Source organism: Pongo pygmaeus, chromosome 3 (genome assembly GCF_028885625.2).
Source record: "Pongo pygmaeus isolate AG05252 chromosome 3, NHGRI_mPonPyg2-v2.0_pri, whole genome shotgun sequence".
NCBI lineage: Eukaryota > Metazoa > Chordata > Mammalia > Primates > Hominidae > Pongo > Pongo pygmaeus.
In genome coordinates this window covers 147,864,704-147,870,581 of record NC_072376.2, presented here as the reverse complement: position 1 = coordinate 147,870,581, position 5,878 = coordinate 147,864,704, and positions in this window count along the sequence as shown.

Below are 5,878 nucleotides of genomic sequence, written 5' to 3'. Positions count from 1 at the left end.
ACTCCCTAAAATTTATTCTAAAGATCAAAGAAATTGAACTCTAACATCTTCTTGATATTCCCTCCAAATGTTAACCTATTTAGTTCTCCAATGGCTTTATTCATCCTACCTCAACTGTCAGCAATGCCTAATCTCCCCTTAGTAAAATCGATTCATTGTTTTATGTTTTATTCAAAGGGTGTCTTTAAATTCAAGACTTCACTGAGACCCCCATGTGGAAGAATTTATTACCTTCTGAATCTTATAGTATACAATATAATGTTCATGGTAATTTGCCTATATTCCTTATATTATTTTGGTTTTTATCTCCTTTGCTAGATTTCAAAATCATATTTTGTAGCTATGGATTATTTACTTATTGTATTCTAGATTTTCTGCCTAAGAACAAATGAGAAAAAGCATTTGTTAACTAAACTTACAAATATATCATTAGTATCAGAAATTTAAAAAATATATATTTTTGGGAGTATGACAGAGGTAGTACAGGTAATTGAATAGAAACAAGAAAAAAGTTGTAAAATATTTTGACAACCAGTTTCAAAAATAAAATTTAGGCCAGGCACGGTGGCTCACGCCTGTAATCCCAGCACTTCGGGAGGCCGAGGCAAGCAGATCATGAGGTCAAAAGTTCAACACCGGCTGGCCAACATGGTGAAACCCCGTCTCTACTGAAAACACAAAAATTAGCTGGGCATAGTGGCTCGTTCCTGTAATCCCAGGTACACAGGAGGTGAGGCAGGAGAATTGTTTGAACCAGGACCTGGGAGGCAGAGGTTGCAGTGAGGTAAGATCGCACCACTTCACTCCAGCCTCGGCTACAGAGCGAGACTCCGTCTCAAGTAATAATAATAATAATTTAAATAATAAAAATGTTGGCCGGGCGCGGTGGCTCAAACATGTAATCCCAGCACTTTGGGAGGCCGAGGGCGGGTGGATCACAAGGTCAAGAGATCAAGACCATCCTGGCCAACATGGTCAAACCCTGTCTCTACTAAAAGTACAAAAAACTTAGCTGGGGGTGGTAGTGCCCCTGTAGTTCCAGCTACTCGGGAGGCTGAGGCAGGAGAATCACTTGAACCCGGGAGGCAGAGGTTGCAGTGAGCCGAGATGGCACCATTGCACTCCAGTGTGGGCGACAGAGCAAGATTCCATCTCAAAAAATAATAACAAATAAAAAAAGTTTACCTCAGTGTGAAATACAAAAACATATCTATTTATAAACTCTTACTGCTTTGCATGTATATTTTAATGAAATATTGCCACATGTCTTTCTTTAAAATTATTATTTATTGAATATTTACAATGCTGGAATCATTTTGTAATATTTCTCTATCATAGCAAAAGCAAAGACACACATTTGTATAAGAGTTTATATTATGAAATAAATGATAATAGAGAAGACGTAATTTATACACAGAAGTCTCTTCCATGGCAACAGATATAATTAAATATGTACACACTTTGTTGTGCCTTTTTTTAAATTAATATCCTTCAGAAGAGTTTGCATGTGTTCTCTTGTTCTTTAGGGCATAAATTGGTGATGTAAAAGTTGTATTAATGACACCCTGAATCAACTGCTAGGTACATGTTCTAATTTCACTACATGACCAAAATATAGTCAGAGGTATTAATCGTATTCACCTTTTTAAATGTGAAAAAAATAAACCAACTTTATCTCCATGAGTAACTTCCTAGATTAAAGTCAGTTAACTCCAAGTTTTGAGCTGTATTTCTTGAAAGAATAAATATCTTATTTATATTATTTGTAAAACATATTATTGGGTAATGGGTTGTGACATTATTATCAGTTTATATCTTGGATTACGAAGTTAGCTCTCAAAAATTTTAAATTAGTCAAGCTCTTTGCTCGTGATTAGCTGTGTTCTCCTCAATTGGGTAGCCATGCCTTAGTTACTTATGCAATAAGCTTTGTGAAAATAAAATTTTAGAAATCTATGAGACTATTTGAAAATATATTATAATGATTTCAGTGGTGTGAGACCTTCAGCAGGAAGCCCAACTAAGCCGTGCCCAGACTTAAAATTTACAGAAACTTAGATGATAAATGGGTGTTGTTTTAATCTGCTAACTTTGTGATGATTTGTTATACAGGGTAGAAAACAAACACAACCCCTCTTTCATTTAAAGCACTCCACTAATAAGCCACATGAACAGGGATCCACATTTTATATTTCTCTTGTCAGTAATCCTGAACTAAGACACTATTTCAGGACAGGATCTCTTTTCATTTCTACTATTATGGTTCACCTGGCCTCCAGGATTTGTATGTATTTGACCAACTGTCTCAAGGCCATGCAGTTATTTCCTGACACCTGCTTCTACTCTGTTGATGTTAGTCACTTTGGCTTTCTTAGACGTAAGTCACAGACCTAACTCCTATACCTTCCCAACCACATGGGCACATACACAATGTATTTCAGACTCAATCAGTGGTCCATTTGAAGCCTCTTTCACTAATCTTGGGTTTAGGAGGGCATACTAGTCATATCTTCCTCTTGAGAATTAGGAAAATGATTCAGAGAATAATTCCTTTGAAAGAAATCTTCCTTATCAAGTCTATTTAATTACCCATATTTCCAGACATTTATATTCTTGCTGTAAAATAACACTGGAGTCTGTAGTGACTTTGTACCGTGTCTTAGGTAAGCTATAACTGTAATGACAAGAATTCGTTTCTCTTTGTGGTTGCATGTGGAGTGTTCGTAGAGAAATTTGCATGAGTTCTTAAAGTTGGAAGTGAAGACACACTACAGCCATTCCACTATGAAGTGTGTTATGTCAGGTGTTGCTGTGACTCAAACACATTGTCACATGTCTACTGGTCCACCTTATTGGTATGGGACAATAGACAATTCCTGTTGTTTTTCAGATATTTCAAAATCTAGGTGGAATGTCTGTGTAGCCCTGTTGCAAAGGATTCTAGCTTCTTTTGCAGGTCAATCATGTCATTGATTTTAGATGCACTGAGAAGAGATGAGAGTTTCAGGTTGTTTTTGTGGGTTTCCGATTGTGCTTCGGGCCTAAATTATCCATTCTCCATTGCTCCCTGTTCAACTCATCTTTCTTTCTTTCTTTTTTCTTTTCTTTTTTTTTTTTTTTTTTTTTTTGAGACAGAGTCTCGCTCTGTTGCAAAGGCTGGAGTGCAGTCGCATGATCTCTGCTCACTGCAACCTCCACCTCCCTGTTTCAAGCAATTCCCCTGCCTCAGCCTCCCGAGTAGCTGGGATTACAGGTGCACACCACCACACCCAGGTAATTTTTTTGTCTTTTTAGTAGAGACAGGGTTTCACCATGTTGGCCAGACTGGTCTTGAACTCCAGACCTCAGGCAATCCGCTCGCCTCGACCTCCAAAAGTGTTGGTATTACAGGTGTGAGCCATCACGCCTGGCCTCAACTCATCTTTCTAACTGCCAGCCCTACTGGCCTATAGCGGCTTTAGGCTCACTAACAGATAGTGGGGTGCAATAGCCCTTCAAAGACTTTATCACAATTATAGAAAATCTAATCCTTACATTTGCTTTTTCTGGAATTAAAATATTAAAATTCTTCCATCACTGCTTCAAGGCTGACTTCATAAGAAGTCATGTATCACTCATGCTATTCACATATCACTTAATACTTCACATACCTCTCATACTAGTCTTGCTTTCCTGGTCAAACCCTAACAGCTATGAATACCTACTTTGAAATTTCCTCATGTCGGTGTGGATTTAACAACAACAGCATCTTAATAAAATATTTGTATCTTGTAACGTATGTCTTTTAATAGAACTCATCTTTCTATTATGTTTGATCGTGAACAATAGAACAATCAGTGTCCATTTGCAGCATTTGTCTTAGTGTGTTTTATTTTCTATTTAATGCCATGCTCCTTCAGTCACAGAGACATTTATTGAGCAAGTGTAGATCTTCATAGAGCCTGACCATGTGCACATGCATGCACTTGACCTGGCAGTTGCCAGGTTCCCCCTCCAACCAGCTGCTGGACTGTGGCATAGTGTCCCAATGGAAGGAGTGAAGGCAATCTTTTTTTTCAACAAATCACCACCTCAACCCATGATGGAAGGGTGACCTCCAAGGCATTATAATCTCCATGTTCCAAGATGCTCAACATCTAGATTCAGGGGATATGAGAGTTCTCAAGTTGCTCACCAAACATACTTTGTCACTGCCAGCCTAAGGCAGGGATGGCTGCCACCTCCTCCTTGAGATATGATAGAATATCTGACTTGTACTTTTATGTAAGACCAATTTGATTGTATGGCCATTCCCAACCCTACTCAGGCCTGTGCCAACATCCCTGCAAAAGGTAGATGGGAAGAGCAGAACACAGACATCCTTTCTGCTCACAAAAACAAGTTGCTGAAAGATGGCAGAGGTCATATGGCAGAAGCATAGGAGAGACTGGGACATCAGGGTAGAAGAAAGCTGAAAAGGACACATTCTAAGAAGGCAACATGAGATGTTGAAATGAAGAACTATGTGTCAGCCACATCACCAAGGCCCTGTTGCATGCTTCATTGTCCCATTGGAAGTCACTTGAAAAACAGAAAATCAAAGATAAAATTATTAAGAGTTTCAAGACAGTATATAGAGAACATTCAATCTTAAGCATGAGGTCTTTTGAATGTGGGTTTCTGAGTAACTTCACTGGCTACATATTCATGAAGGCAGCCCTAATTCTTAACTTTATGAAGTTAGGAGCACATACTTCACTTTATTTAGCTTTTAAGAGAAATGAATTCCCATCACATAATTCATATAGTATTTGTCTGGAAAGCTACGCAGTTCTGGTTCAATGTTCTATATATAGTTAAACAATACGTAGAAACAGTTTCCATGTTTACAAGATGTAGAATTAAACCTGTAATCAAAAGTTTAACAGATTTCAACATAAAATGGAATTTTTAAACTTTTCCTATGAAGTCAGCCTTGAAGCATGAGTGATAGAATTTCAATACTTGAAGTTCAGAAAAAGCAAGTGTACATTACGTTATTGAAGGTCATTGCATTAATTTAGTGACTAGTATAGACATTGTAAAGTAGATTTGCTCAATTTTAAAGTAGATACTTTTCAAGAACCTACTTGTGGTCAAGACAAACTTCCCAGATAATTTGGCATTGCTGTTAGAGAAGTCCGTATTCATATTCATTTATATTCTAGAAACCTACACCATAGTAACATGGATATAGAATTGGGTTTGAATTCTGTGAAGTTTTGAGTATTTGGTCTCAATTCTGTTTCTATCTGACCTATTTAACAGAAAGCTAAAGTCACCTCTGGGGGATATATCTTTATGAAAGCAAGTTTGACAAACGATTTAGGGAGGAGCACATATCCATTAGATGAAGCCGTGAAAAGTTCATTTAGAAAGATCAATCAGGAAATAATTAGCCTCAGGATATTTGAAAGTGAAATAGCCAGTTTGAGATTAGAGGTGAGAGAAAGAAAAAGAGGGTCAAGGTTCCTCAGAATGTTCTCATCTCTAACAATCCTGATTTAATCTCCAAGGAATAGGACCTGCCTATCACAGTTGATTTTAAAAGTCTTCATCAGATGCAAAATTTTACTTGTCTTTCTCTTTGTTAGTGCAGCAAAAATGAACTCTTTTTATCACCTGGCTCATGTCAATAAAATGGTATAATGTATTTCCTCAATTATGAAGCCTATCATTTTGCATGAAGAAGGAAGCTAGTAAATCAAAATAAAAGAACATTAAATTTTATATGACATTTGCAAATGGGGAGTAGAATAGTTTAAAAAATTGTTTTGATCTAAGTTAACATTGTCTAAAAAGACACTTTGAGTTTGAATTTTAATAAAATTAAATACAACATATTTGTTTAGAGTTTGTT